We start from the raw sequence: 16,173 nt of genomic DNA, 5'->3' as shown, positions 1-16,173 counted from the left end.
TGGCTTTTATACAGATAGAGAATTGCATCAATAGTGAGATATCTTATGGAGCGATAGAAGGATCCCACCATTTTCCCAGCGACCTTGGCAACAGATTTGATGTACGTGTTCCATTTCAGATCAGATTTACTTTATTATATAGAAAAACTATGTGCGTGTGTGTCTGTCTGATAGGTATAAAGTGAAATCATTTTATTTTAAAAAGGCATAAAATTGTGAGAGAATCGTTAGAAACAGTTCATTGCCACACAAGTGGACCACATTAATAAATAAAATTAGGTTTTGCCTAAAATATTTTATGTGTTAGGCACGATATTTATTGAGAGATATCTTATATATTATGTATATACAAGTTGATACAAATGCTATTTATTTTTTATCAGTTATTAATTGAAATATGTGAGCAGAATAACAAGTTATGACTAGTGTTGCGCTCTCCTTAAAATGTTTATACGTCGCATATTTATTCTAAATATAAATGTATTATTGTAACGATTGCTGTCTCTCCGTGGAATCTGAGTGATAGCAAGTATCTTTAATATTCAAGCCGGAAAAATGTAGAAGTTATTGCCAACCAACGAAACGAAGGCGAAATTTCCGAAAATACGCGTCAATTCTTGACACAGTGGAATTCTGTGTATCGCTTTAGGTTACAGACTTACAATGACTGATTAACCGGGTGAAAATCGACTTTACTTTATTCTGTAGAAGATTATGTATAGCTATATAAGTATAAGTATTTTGAGTTCAAAGACAATTCGTTTTATTTAAAAAATATATATATGCACAGAATCCTTAAAGATGTGTTGAAAAGAGTGTATCACTCAGAAGGAAACTATATTGATAAAATCATATTTTGCCTAAAAGTTATATATTAGTCATGTCTGGGAGTTATTGAGTGATGCTTTGTGTATTATGTACATGTGATACATAAGCATTTTGATAATTTACTGATTGGCATATATGGGTAGAATAATAAGTTATAGTTAATTTTACGGTTTCCTTAAAACTTTTTGTATATTTTATACGAGCGCATGGGTGACCGGCGTTGCCCGTGCGCTGGAAAAAAAGACCCCCCAAAACAAAAAAATAAATTAATCGAAGCAACTTTGCTTTCAATCAAAATAGCAGGAAATGCTCGTGTGACCGAAAAAAAAATGAGCCGTGGTGGCCGGGCTTGAACGTGAAAGAGGAGAAGAAGGTAAAAACTTACGGGCAAACGCTTTTGTCCACACGACCAAGAGTGCTTATGACGTCATAACGTTGCAAAATAAACGTTTTAAACCTAGTTTTACTTTAATACACGTGCGTGACTTGCGAAAAAAAAGTTGCGAAAAGTGGATCCCCCTTCCAAAAAGTTATCCAGTTGACCCCCATAGAATGAATCTTTTTTTTTTTTTTTTTTTTTCCTAATTTTCACATACTATGCATCCAGGCCATTGCCCTTTGAGATGGTACCAATTTTGTGCTGGTCCGATACGGATCACAAAAGTTTTTAGCAAACATAGAAACACACGCACAAACACACAGACGTTTGATATTTATATAATAGATTCATTTTTAATATGAATTTATTATAACGACTGATGAGTTTCTATAGAATTTGAGTAACGGCAAGTCTCTTTAATAATTCAAGCTGGAAAAATATAGAAAATATTGAAAGCGAAGGAAGCTGGCGCATATTTTCCGCAAACATGCATCACTTCTTGGCATAAAACGCGACCAGAGAGCAATTCTATTGCTGCCGTTTACAGACCTATAACGACTGATGCAGAAGACGAAAAAAAACGACCATACTTTATTCGATGGATACATAAGTGTGTGTGTGTGTGTGTGTGTGTGTGTGTGTGTGTGTGTGTGTGTGTGTGTGTGTGTGTGTGTGTGTGTGTGTGCGCAGAGGATTGAGCACACTCATTAATTATGTGTAACTCGTTGCTATTCATCTTCCGTTTGGGGCGCTTTTCATCACAACTAATGATATTATCCGTCGACGATTTCCCATGAACAGCGCAGTTTGAAAAATGCAGACATGCTCGTATATCTGCAGACTGTCTGCGATAAGGGCGATGAAAGGAAAGTGATATCTAAACGGAATAATTACTCGTCAAAAATTAATGCTGCTCGACAGTATATCATCTATTAAAAGATAATATTACTGGTTATATGCGCTACACGTGTACATTGAGCGAAACCTTATAAACTATAATCGTAATAGTCGTTACATTCTTCAACGACGTGAAATATTAGCCAGTTCTTTATCTATAGTGCTTACCCGGCGTTTTCGTTTTAATTTATTTTTTATTTTATTTATTTAATTATTTTATTTTTTATTATTGTTTTTTATTTATTTATTTATTTTATTTTATTGCTTCCTTTATTTTTTAAAAATTGCATAAATGCTTTTTTACTTCATAGATGTATATAAACTGAGAAACGAAGTGTTGTTTGGATTAGTAAGACTTTTGTTTTGTTTTGTTTTGTCTTTTTTTGTTTGTTTGTTTGTTTGTTTTTACAAGGGAGTTACCACTTATCAAGGCCAGAAAGTCACTTGAAGAGTTAATGCGTGTACGGTGGTCACCGCGGGACAAAAGCATACAAAAGCATAGTAATTGTTAGCAGTGCAAGTTGGGTATAATTTGATTATTTAAGGGGAGGGGGCTCAACAAGAACTTGTTTACATTAGACTTGAAAACGACCATATTTTAGTCATCTGGAAGGCAGGCCTGTGGAACGGAGTTCTACAAGACGGCTATTTTAGGAAAGAAACTGTGTTCATGGAATTTGCGTTTAGATTTAGGCAAAGATAGGGAGTGAGGGAAATTGTTGATAGTTGTTGTTGCCAGACGAGTGCGTTTTTTTTGTCACAGTTTTGAAAGGGGGCACCATAGATTGAAGCTCAGACTAGCACTTACCATGAGAATAACGATGAGACAGGCTTCTGTGAGAAAAATATTGCAGGGGAGGGAAAGGAGCATCACCTACTAGGTTTCGAAGCCGATTTTGAACTCTATCAAGGCAGCATAGGCCTCGTTTTTTGGCTGCTGGCCAAATGTGGCAACAGTACTCCATTTTAGGCCTATTTGGCTCTTATATAAATAGAGGATGGCATAGGCATATAGACTACTTCTCTGCGATCTACAGTTAAGGCAGGATTGGGTGCTTCGTGTAGCTCCCAACCAGATTTGGCAACAGTACACTATTTTAGGACGCATCTGGCTCTCATGCAGGTAGAAGATTGCGTCGCGAGTAAGATACTTTCTGGACCGGTAGAATGATGCAACCAATGGCGTGAAATATTAGTCAATTATTTATCTATGACAACGTGCGCTTAATTTTTTTTTTTTTTTTTTTTTTTTTTTTGCGCAAATGATTTTTTTAACTCTTGTGTGTATATAAATTGAGAAATTAAGTATCAATTTGATTAGTAAGACTCGTTCTCATCTTGGATGTTATCTTCACAACGTTCCCTCCGGGCTTCTTCGTGTGTATGTTGTCGAACTCAAATACCTTTAAAACAGTTCAGTCTTAATTTCTAAGAATCTTCATTCCCATGTCCATAAAATTCACCTGATGAACGTGAGAGGTTTCTTCGGCCGAAACCTTTCAAGAATAAAATCTAATAATGCATGTACATACGTTTATCTATTACTACGAAATTATCCAATTGATTACTGTACAATCAATAACACTTATCCTCGAGTGGCCCTCAAGCCTTCTGAAAGCTAAGTCCAGTCAAATAATACTAAATTAGCTTTTCCCTAATTAGTATATGTTAATTTTATCGCTATACGTATATCTTATATGTATGTATATATATGTATATACATGTATGTATATATATATGTACATGGATATATATATGTATATGTATGTATATATATATATGCATGTATGTATACATGTATAAGTATGTATATATATGCATGTATATATATGCATGTATGTATACATGTATATGTATGTATATATATGCATGTATGCATACATGTATACGTATGTATATATATATATGCATGTATGTATACATGTATATGTATGTATATATATGCATGTATGTATACATGTATATGTATATATATGCATGTATGTATACATGTATATGTATATATATGCATGTATGTATACATGTATATGTATATATATATGCATGTATGTATACATGTATATGTATATATATATGCATGTATGTATACATGTATATGTATATATATGCATGTATGTATACATGTATATGTATATATATGCATGTATGTATACATGTATATGTATGTATATACGTATATATATGCATGTATGTATACATGTATATATATGCATGTATGTATACATGTATATGTATATATATATGCATGTATGTATACATGTATATGTATATATATGCATGTATGTATACATGTATATGTATATATATATGCATGTATGTATACATGTATATGTATATATATGCATGTATGTATACATGTATATGTACATATATATGCATGTATGTATACATGTATATGTATATATATGCATGTATGTATACATGTATATGTATATATATGCATTTATGTATACATGTATATGTATGTATATATGTATATATATGCATGTATGTATACATGTATATGTATATATATATGCATGTATGTATACATGTATATGTATGTATATATGCATGTATATATACATGTATATATATGTATATGTATGTATATATATGTACGGTTCTTTGACTGTCATGGCTCTTGTAAGCTGCGACGTTGTTTGGCTGTGGAATTTATTATATATATGTATATATATGTATATGTGTGTGTATGTACAAATGTATATGCATGTATATGTATGTATATATATGTATATACGTATATGTATGTATATGTATGTATATATATATATATATTATCCTCTTTCAGTTCTCAATCCACTTTGTGGTAAAGGCAATGCCCGAGTGTTCTATGGGGTCGTGCGAATATTCGATATAGTATAAAATGTTCTATTGGTTTCATGCGAGGCACTGACGTTGCAACAAAGTATGTGTTTTTTATTACATTGGTAAAGAAACAAATCACAGCCGTGTACATAGCGTCTCCCAAATAATCTTTCCATCTTCGCTCGTATTTCATGTCATGGCTGTGAAGGTTCTTTTTATACCTCAGTTGCTAGATATATCTTTATCTTTCATCTCATGCCAAGTAAAGCAAGAGGTCCGCGCTGGTAATCCTATAAATGCTTTTTTGTATTAGAATTTTAAGTAGTAGCAAGAGTGACATCTCGTCATGAGCAGCAGTATCAGTAGTAGTAATCGTATTAGTAGTAGTAGTAGTAGTAGTAGTAGTAGTAGTAACCTTTACCTTCCTATAAAACTCTCTCTTCTATTTTAGTCCTCACATTCCATGAGCGATATTTCTGACAAAGTGGGAAAATGTTTTTTTCTCGGTCGTAATCTATTTATCACTTACTGTTAATAGTTTTATTTTGGGGGGGGGTGACATTGAAATAGTATTTTTATAGCTGTTTACAGTACGTGGCGTCAAGCCTTGTCTGGGTCGATTTTTGTACAAAAACGGCCCCTCAAAGGAACTTCATGCCAACTTTAGAGCAATTCGATCGAGTATGTTTGGATGTTGTGTACCTTCTTCCACCATCTTCTTTCTCGCTACAATGTTCCTATTTACAATGCCTCCCCACGGGATAGAGTTAGACACCAGGGTCGTTTTTTTATGTGGAGAAAAGGAACAAAAATAAAAATTGTCTCAGTCGTGAAGGATTTCTCTTCCACTGACAGAGAACAAGAAATTGAAGTGTAGATCTGAAAAACAGATACTGCACTTTGATTCTCGCTACAATATTGTCAACTTACATTTTGACTTCCCAGAATGCATTGCATGTCCTCCTTTCATTTTCTCCTTCTCGTTCTCTACTTCTCTCTCTACATTCTTCCCTTTCTCATCTCTTTCTTTCTATCCACTTATTTTGTGCTTCCTATTTAAAATTAAATATGTTTTTAACTCTTTTTCAAAGTGTTTTAACATGTTTTATTAACTAATTGTTCTTATATATGTGTGTGTGGGTGCGTGTGTGTGTGCGTGTGTTTTATTATTTCACCCCCATTTCAATCGTTTCAATCAACAGGACAATAATATTATCCTGCCGATCTCTTCAGATAATTCAAGTCAAAATAATGATTCTTAAAAATTACAAATGAGCATCAAACACCAAGATTTGAAATGCTGGATAGAGAGTAGATGGGGGGGGGTGAGAGGGAAGAAAAGGAAAAGGGAGGAAGAGAAGTGGGGGAAACAGATTATATGTAGTTATGAGTTATAATTATAGATTAAGGACGAGAAAAAAGAAATTAAAGTTAAAATGAATTAAAAGGAAGAGAGGTGGTTGTTTGTTAAGGGAGGAAAAAAGAAAGGGAAAATGTTACAGGGTTAGAAAGAGAATCTGAAAGAGAAAAATAACGAAAAGGAGTGTGTCAGATGAGTGTCAATCGGGGACAACAGTAAAATAAGTTGTTTGGTTTTTCTATTGGTGCCATAGTGGCTTTGTAGACAACTTCAGATTGTAAGCATTGTTGCTCAAGTGGGCATTCTGCCTTATTTATGCAATTGCAGTTTTGTGTGTTACTAATATTATTGTAATTATTATTGTTATTGTTTAGTATTCTATTGTCGTGGTTTTTTATTATTCTTTCTAGATTATCACTGCAACTGTAGCTGAGCTTTATAATATTCTTATTAAATAGTTTATGTAATATGTTGCTTGTGGGGAAGTGAGTGTTAATCAAATTTAAAAAATTTTCAAGTTTTTTCTTGATCATAATATTAAACGGAGGATTGAACCAAATGATTTTCCTAGCTCTGTGCCTTTTATTCTGCTTATTATTGAGGGGGGTTTGTTCAATGTAGGTGATGGTTGTATTGGTATATCCACTGTTTTTTAGGGCTGCATGACAGAAGGTTTTGTGCTTATAAAAGATTTCCGGTGTTGGGGAGTTGGTGCTGATTCTGTTTACTATAGATTTAGAGATGTTGTTAATGATGCGCTTTGGGTGGTTAGATAGGGGTATATATATAATGGGTTCGAACCGTTTTTCGCGTATGGTTCGTATGATTTATTTTGCCAGGTTAAGGGTAGCTTCTAGAAAATTTACAGTTTTTAAGTTCGATTTAATTTCAATGTTTGAATTAATTCTCTTCATTTCTTTAATTAGAGCGTTCTTCGTTTTTTCACATTTGGGATCGTCGGCATTCTTGACGATTGGTATATTTAGCTCTACTTAAGTATTGAGTACTTCCCTGTTTTTACCAAATATACCTCCTAATATATATAATATATATTTATATACGTATTGTAACGTTTTTTCTTAATGTCATCTTGCTCCCCTTTCTGTAATTTGATATAACTCTCTTTTCATTTTTAGATATAACAACCTCGTCAAAAAAAATCATACACCGTGATTTATCCCCAATCACTCCTCCCCCTCTCTCTCTCTCTCTCTCTCTCTCTCTCTCTCTCTCTCTCTCTCTAACACATATTCACACACACCTATAAATTAAGTTCTTTTAAATCAAGTCAGTCAATCAATCAAAGCCTTCGTTATACGCATGTAGGCGGCGCCTCAAATCAAACCACAATATAGAAGCTTGGTATACTGCGAGTACTACTTTTGACAAATGAACATATTAGATATAGAAAGTTGCACCAAGTGGCATTTTAAATTGTAAGCCCGTATTTAAACAACGTCCCTTACTCGCAAATGTAATTCTTTTGCAAATGTCGTGAACTTTCAAAGCTTAAATAAAAAAAATGACTTATTGTTTTGATAAGCCAGCTAGATTTCCACGGGTGCGAACTTGCGATATGATCTTTCCCATTTTTTATAAACAAAGCCAAAACTTCAAATCACAGGTTTCAAATGACAAAACTAAAAATGTGTGCCTACAATTCCCACGCAAAAGTTTATTGGCTTTTTTATTTAATAATTTGTGCTCTATTTATTTTAGCTTAATAAACCAACTAATATCGCACTTGTAACATATATCATCGTGCCACATAAGCGAGAGTCCGAGAAAATTCCGCGGTATCTTTCTTCATTAGCATTAATTTATAAAGGGTTAAATAATATGAAATGTGATAATTTTACATGAGACATTTATTTATATATATATATATATATATATATATATATATATATTAAAACTAGAAGAATCCCGAGACAGAAAAGTGGTGCAAATGCTACGTAATTTTATGTCTAGAAGTGCTATTCCAATTTTATTAAAATCCTTTTGAATTCTAGAAAATGTCTAAAATTTAAAGATTAAGTTTAAGGAGTCTTAAGAAGAAATTGAAATGCAAGAATTCTTTACTTTTATTATTGTATTATGAGTATGGCTTGAATTTAATGCAAATCTGAAACATTTGAATTTTCAAATGGAAAGTTTTGCTAATATTATGCCCTTAAAATCATTTTTTAAAATGCTACAAAAAGCTGAATTTTGAATAATATTTATTATATGGTGGTTCACACCTAAGCTTTATATTACGAAAAAAAAATTGTAATTTAAGAATAATTACACAAATAGTAATGGGTATTTGTAAAAATATATTCATCTCATCACGTAAAATCTAATCGACGAACAATGAAAAAGAGAACGCAAATATATTTTTATAACAAAGTGTGAACACGTGTATGGCAGCTGTATGCAAATGACTCAGCCGTGTGTGAGATGACGTCACAGCAAGGAAAAAGAAAATATATTATGAAAAGAACGTGTGCGCAGACCATATGATCACATTACAGAGGGGGCAGATATAGGTGTGTTACACACATGAGCCGAGAGCGACAGGTTTGAACAGGAAACAAGGTGTTATTTCGGAACGTACCTGGAAATAAATGTCTGTTATTTCAACGGGGAAAAAGTGAGTCGAGTTATTCCTTGTTTTTTTCCTTGTGACGCTGTTTACTTGTTAACACGTGTTCAACGTTACATTTTCAGAGGGTTTCTTCTTTTTTTCCTGCTTTCTATGCCGATTTATACGTTTTTATTTTCTGTTTTCTTTTATTTTTTTTCTCTAACGTCTTTAATGTTTTTAGCATCTGCTTCGATATATTTAAGACTAATGCATTATCTTTCAATGCTTAGTTAAGGGGCGAGTAGTATAGTATGTGTTCTGCTGTCACGATACAATCCTCTAAGAGAGGGGTGTTTCATTTCAGGAATGAGAAAGTGTAGTATACGTTCGACTATCACGAGAATCACCCGTCTAGCTGAAACCACTGTCAATAATTTTCCCCACTCTTTATCTGTGCCTAAATCAAGACGTAGATTCCATGAGCAAAGCTTCTTTCTTAGAAGTGCACGCCTGTGGAACTCTCTTCCGTTTGCCTGTTTCCCACCTGACTACAACTCGGATGTCTTCAAATCCAACATAAACAAATTCCTGATGAACCGCCCCCTTAAGTAAGACACTTTATCAAATCTCCAATATTAACGATTACTACGATACTATCCCATTGATTACTGTACACGCAATAACCCGTATCCCCGAGTGGCTTCCAGGCCTTGATAAGTGGTAAATGATGAAAAAAAATATCCTTACAGTTATTACACCTCCACTGAATAAATTGGAGGAGGAGGAGGAAGGGGAGGGGAGAAGGAGGAGGAGGTGTGTAATATATGCTTGTCCGCCATGATAGCAGTCCTCCTTTTGGGAATGGTAGTGCAGTGCACGTTGGTTTGTAATGAGAGCATCATCTTAGGCAGTACCGTCTTCTTTGTGGACTGTGTACTATATGTAAGTTTGTCATGAAATCATCCTCCTTCTTGTGGGGGCAGTGTAGTATATGTTAGTTCGTCATGAAATCTTCCTCCTAGGTATTACTGTCTCTTTTCTTGGCAGTGTACTATATGTTAGTGCATCATGCGATCACCCCCCCCCGGGGCATTATCGCCTACTTTAGGGTTAGTGTACCATATTTTTGTTCATTATATATACTAGCAAAAAATGGATGACGAGTCATGAGGGCATATAAATGCTAGTTTTACAAATCAACGTTTTTTGTTGTTTTGTTTTTTTTTATCAAAAACGAGGAAATCTTTTAAGGTTTATGCATGAGTAGGCGGTTTATGACTGACACGTTTTCAATCTTTTAAAACTTCAAAGACTCTTTTCCGGTTAAAAGAAACAGGATTAAAACATTTTTTTTTTCAATTTTCACCCTAAACAAGGCACAGTGCCACTTAAAAGTAGGGGACTACTATCGGGGACATAAGTTGCAGGGGTATTAAGAAGGGAGATGAATAGCAAGATGTCAGTTCACGTTACACTTGAACTTCTGCATGTCAGTATAGTTGGGATAGTAGAAACCCTGAAGGGAGTTCCAAAGTCTAGTAGTTCTGGGGAAGAAACTATTGGAGTAGAAGGCTTTCTTACACCTAGGGATCTCTAATGTGTAGGGATGGGATTTAGCTGCTTGTCGGGTTTGTCGGGGGTATTTACGTCGAGGGGGTACAAGTGCTTGTAGTTCGTCAGAGCATTCATCATGAAAGTATTTGTAAAACAGGCAGAGGGATGCAACATTTCGTCGATGGGACGGAGGCTGAAGTTTAGATGACAGTTCAGAACCTATCAGGTTGGCGACTCTCATTTGAACCCTGTTTAGGAGTGAGAGATAAGTAGCAGATGGACCAGCCCAAATGTGACAACAGTACGCCATACATGGGCGAATGGTGGCCTTATAGAGGTACAGGATACTTTAAGGTGTAAGTAATTTTCTAGCACGGTAGAGAGAGCCCACCTTCTTCGAAGCAGCCTTGGCAATGCTCTCAATGTATCTATTCCAGTTTATGTTCCCTGTAAACGTTGGACGGAGGATTTTAAAGGAAGTACTTTCGGGCAATGTGTTCTTGGCCATTTCTATTGGCAGTAGAGAAGGTGTCTTGTAATTATTGAAGGAAACAAGCTTAGTCTTGGCAGCATTTTTGTCCCCATTCCACTACAGATTTGAGGTAATCAAGTTTCTTTAACGCCGGAAAATTAGATAGGTAGTCTGCATTTTCCTCACAAGCAATCATGTTTCTAAACATGTTCCGACAAATGTCCGCATATAACCACCAAGAATCATCGCATTAATGTAACTTAGGATTTAAAATAAAATGCTTTTTATTTTTTTTATTTTATTTTTTTTTTGGGGGGGGGATGACATAATTGCTCGGGTGGATATAATTAGCGACCAGAAAAGAATGTCTAGAGAGGAAGGCCGTGTTAAAAGATTATGTGTGTAATCTTGTTAAATAATTATTTCGAGGTTGCCTTTTTTTTTCTTTTTTTTTTTTTTACAAAGGAGTTACCACTTATTAAGGCCCGGAGGCCACTCAAGGATAAGGGTTATTAAGCGTGCAGTAGTCAATGTAACAATGTCGTAATAATTGTTAGTAGTGGAAATTTGGTAAATTGGATTACTAAAGGGAAACGGATGACCAAGAACTTATTTACATTGGACTTGAAGACGACCATATTATAGTCAGCTGGAAAGTAGGCTAAAGGAAGAGATTTCCACAGGTGTGCACTTCTAAGAAAGAAACTTTGTTCATGGAATCTACGATTAGGTTTAGGCACAGATAAAGCGTGGGGGAAATTATTGATAGCGTTTTCAGCTAGACGAGTGTTTCTCGTAAAAGTTTGGCGAGGAGGGACCATAAATTGGAGCTCAGATGAGCACTTGCCATGAAAATAACGATAAAGGAGAGACAGGGTCGCAACGTCTCTTCTGTGAGATAGAGGTTGCAGGGAAGAGAAAAGGGATTTCCTCACTAGGCTACGAAATCTGTTTTGAACTCTGTCAAGGAGGGATAGTTTTGAACTCTGTCAAGGCAGAATAAGGTTGTTTTAAATTATTATGAGAGTTTAACAAAGAAGTGTTTGGAGGGCCTTGTCAAAAGATTACATTGGCAATTTAGGTAAAATAATGCAGGAGGAGTAGGTTTAAAGAATTGCACAGATTATCTAAAGTTTTTCTTGGGAAATTCTGTTAAAAACTAGTTTCACAATCTATATAAAATTTAGCTCAAGAAATCGTGTTTAAAGGCAGCTTGATAGTCTAGGCACGGCCAAAAGGAAAGGATAAAGTAAGTATTTTTTGACGGAGTTTGTTGGGAACTTGCATGAATTCCATGAAAAAAAATTTTTTTAAAGAAATACTCTTCCAAATAATGTAAAATAACCTCATTCCTCGCATTGTGATAGCCTTCTAAATCTCTATTACAAACTTTTGTTTATTTTCGTTAAAAGTAAAGTTGCCAAGTTGGTAATCTGTATGAAAGAAGAAAGGGAGGGAAGAAGGTAAAGATGGAGCGCGTGAGAGAAAAAGTCCTGCTATGTGTTGTGACAAAGTAAGAGAAAGAGAGAGTCAAGTAATGTTCTTTGAGGTGCGAGAAAAGCTGTCATTCCAGCTACTGAATTTCACTCAGCGAGCGTTGCTGTCGGTGTCGGTTATCCTTTTCTCGCACAAGAGAATTTCTCCGTGCCTTTTATATTTCTTTAGCGGCTCCCAGAGGCTTGCACAAATAAGTTTTTTAAATCGAGCCCTAATTGGTCAAAAATTCATATTTTTGAGAAAAATAGTGCTTTCAGCTACGTGGGCCATTTCTCATGCGTCTTGCTTTTTGACCCAATAGGTTTGGTGTGAGTGAATGCTGTAATTCCCGCGCAAATGAATTTATAAATTTTGATAGAAAAATAAAATAAGAGCACAGGTCTCTCTTGAAAATCTATCAAAAATTAAGTAATTATCGAATCAATACGAAATTTTCACTGATTATTAAATGAACAATAAACTTAATGGTATAATTTTTTTCATAATCGATATATATATATATATATATATATATATATATATATATATATATATTGCCTACACTCTCCTTTCTTTATTTGTCGATACAAATATACTTAAAATAATTAGCCGAAACTGAGCAAAATATATTGTATTGTGCGGAGGGTGAGGGTTGTAGATAAAACGAACAAACAAAAACACGATTGTGCACGTACTAGATTTTAAGGTTTAAAATCCGAATTTTGAATGTGTTTTATTTTTCATCTTTTGTGTTTTGTAAGTGTGAAATTCGTTGAATATGTTAATAAATATTATTATTTTTCAGATTAGCAATGAAAATTATATATTTTCATTATTTTTGCGAAAACACTACTTTAAAATCTTTGAAAAAATAAATAATTTTTTTAGTGAGCCCAATATTTCTAATATACCATAAAATAAGAAATGCTTTGAAGAATCGATACCAAAAAAGAAAAAATCGGTAAATAACTGCGCATTTTGCTAAAAATACGATAATTTCTTTCGGCAATTTCTTGTTTATTCACTTATGGTGGCCCAACCGTGATAGAAGCTGCAGGAGTTTTTTTACAACACATACGATGCTTAGCATTCCCAAAATGGTCACCCATCTCGTACTGGCCAGCTTCATCGTTACTTAACTTCGGGCGTTATTAAGGCAATATATATATCGCTTCTGACAAAAGAATTAAACACTTTTACTTAATCATCAAATCAAACGTTGAAAATACATGGCTAAATATAGTTTACTTAGTCCCTTTCAAGCATCCATACTTAATTTTAAATTACAATTAAATTTTGTTTTTGTTTTTTATTCATTTCACGATGAAAATCTATAGAATTATATAAAAGGTTGAAATTATTTGAAATTAAGGTACTTATGTTATGATAATGTTGCATATTCTTATAGCAAATCATATTTTAATGGTTTATCGACCGAGACAAAAATGACGGTGAATGTTTTGGTTTCTAAATGTAAAATTTTATTAAAAATAGTAGAAAAAGTTTTATATTATTTTGCTTTTGATATGATAAAATTCAGGCTTGTATCTTCCTGGGGGAAAAAGTTGCTCATGAATAATGGATTTTAATAGATTTTTATTCGTTTTAAAAAAAAAAAAAACAACTTGGTTTAATATATTAATTTATTTTTTTTATTTCGGACTATTATTCTCATCTTTATTGGTTGTTGTTTTTCACGACGTTTCGGCCAACTATTCCTCTGGCCTTCGTCAGGTGCTAACCGCAACGGATAGGAACTTCAAATCTTCTAACTGCATTCTCAGCATTCACTGCCATCCGTAGTTGTCGTCTCACCACGTTTTGGCCAAGTAAACCTCTGGCACGCTTTGGGTAGGATTGAAACCGCTATCTTCAGACAATGTCCATCTGGAACCGTAGAGATTCAACGTCTCTATCAACTGCGCCACGGGCCCCGAAGGGCGATCCACGTTTATTTATTATCTGATCTTCCATAGTCGGGTCCGTACCGATTGGTATGTATATATATATTATTCCTTAATTAGAATTCATTTTTGAGATGAACATTATATATATTAGTTTATTTTTATTTCGGACTATTATTCTCATCTTTATTAGTTGTTGTTTTCATCTTTTATTGGTTGTTGTTTTTCACGACGTTTCGGCCAATTATTTCTCTGGCAATCGTCAGGTGGTAACCGCGACGGATAGGAACTTCGAATCTCCTAACTGCATTCTCAGCAATCACTGCCATCCGTAGTTGTTGTCGTCTCACCACGTTTTCTTATCCGTCGCGGTTACCACCTGACGAAGGCCAGAGGAACAGTTGACCGAAACATCGTGAAAAACAACAACTAATAAAGATGAAAACTTGGTTTAACTTTTACTTTTTGGTCGTGCCTATGATAGTCTATATAATGTCTTGCTCGGGGAATCCTGTTAAAAACAAGTGAATCATGCATGATTCCCAGTGAGTGCACAGTGAACGAAGCATAAAAAATGACTAAGTTCAGCAGTTGGCCCTCACCTATTTAGCCCCAAATGTCCACAGATGACGTCAAATCCTGGTGAAAATGAACAAATGGTGCAGTTTTAGGCCTTAACATATGTAAATTTGAGTTTTGCACCATGCAAAAAAAGAAATAAGTCCATCATTTGCCTCCACCCATTTTAGCCCCAAAAGTCCCTAAGGCCTTAACAAATTTAAATTTGAGTTCAGCTCCATGCAAAACTGCTAAATAGACATACATAGAAAATTTTCGCCAGATCGGTATTGTTTTGAAGCATGACCCTTCGGACGACAAATATCGACAGAATTGGCTGAAAACATAAACTCCTTCACCCTCAACTGGGCACTTTTCTACAAGGAGAGTGTCGCCTTTTTCGCCGATAGTTTCAAAAATCATCTTTTCGATTGACTAGCCCTAATTTAAACCTTCGCTACGTCCGGTTTGGCGATGGATGCAACGGCAAAGACATTAGGGTTTTTTTCACGACCTTTTCCTCCTTCGGGGTACAGGTTCAAGCCTGCCTGCCTACTACCACTTTTTTTATTTTGCTTTTTTGTTGTTGTTTTTTGCTGAACACACTCTTCCAAACACCCGGGAAACGCCAGGTACCCAGGCTAGTCCGTACTATAAAAGGAACTTTGTGTGCATGAGAGTTTATTTCCTATATACTAGAAAATGGCTTGGTTGATTTTTATGAAATTTCATACGAAGGTACTTTATGCGCCGGTCAGTTTTCTTAGATAGGTTTCGTATCGGAATGACTTCGATTAGCAATAATCGAAATATTCCAATAAAAGAGGAAGCAGGCAATTTTGACCAAACTTAACATCTTTCACAGCCTAAAATTACAGTGAACTTGAGAAGTTTTATAGCTACACAAGCTGAAAGTCACGAAATATAAGTCAACAATATGTCATTTGACATGACAGGAACGCGTTCGAAATGAATGTTTCTGTTTAAAGCACAATTGAACCATGACACTTGACTTTTTATTTTAAACTTAAATTTAAGCAATTACAACAGTACAAGCAGTAATGCCAGACATATAAAATCAACAGTAGGTTCTTTGATATGACAGGCCCGCTTTCGAAATGAATGTTTCTATTTAGAGCGCAATTGAAGCATAATACTTGACTTTTATATTTTTAAACTTTAATTGATATCATTATGTATTAAAAATAATTTTATAACATCGTAGGTTCTCTACAGTGCAATTTAGACTACGGTGTATTGTGGACTAAGTCACTGCTGGGAGACATGTGAAGCGTCCTCCCGGTGCACCGCGATGGTTCCCAACTAGAGCAGGCAATCAATCGATTCGATTGAAAAATGAACAATTTC

General features: G+C 34.6%; 1 protein-coding gene across 2 annotated transcripts in view; it reads left to right on the top strand.

Moving 5' to 3' along the window:
* The window catches only part of LOC145291252 (uncharacterized), a 207,057-nt gene that overhangs the window by 28,451 nt on the left and 162,433 nt on the right, over nucleotides 1-16,173 (top strand). The gene's annotated exons all lie outside the window — the stretch shown is intronic.

Source organism: Euprymna scolopes, chromosome 12 (assembly GCF_053919585.1).
Source record: "Euprymna scolopes isolate OS-2025 chromosome 12, ASM5391958v1, whole genome shotgun sequence".
NCBI lineage: Eukaryota > Metazoa > Mollusca > Cephalopoda > Sepiida > Sepiolidae > Euprymna > Euprymna scolopes.
Note: the sequence above shows the minus strand (reverse complement) of the source record. Positions and strands in the feature narration are given on the sequence as shown.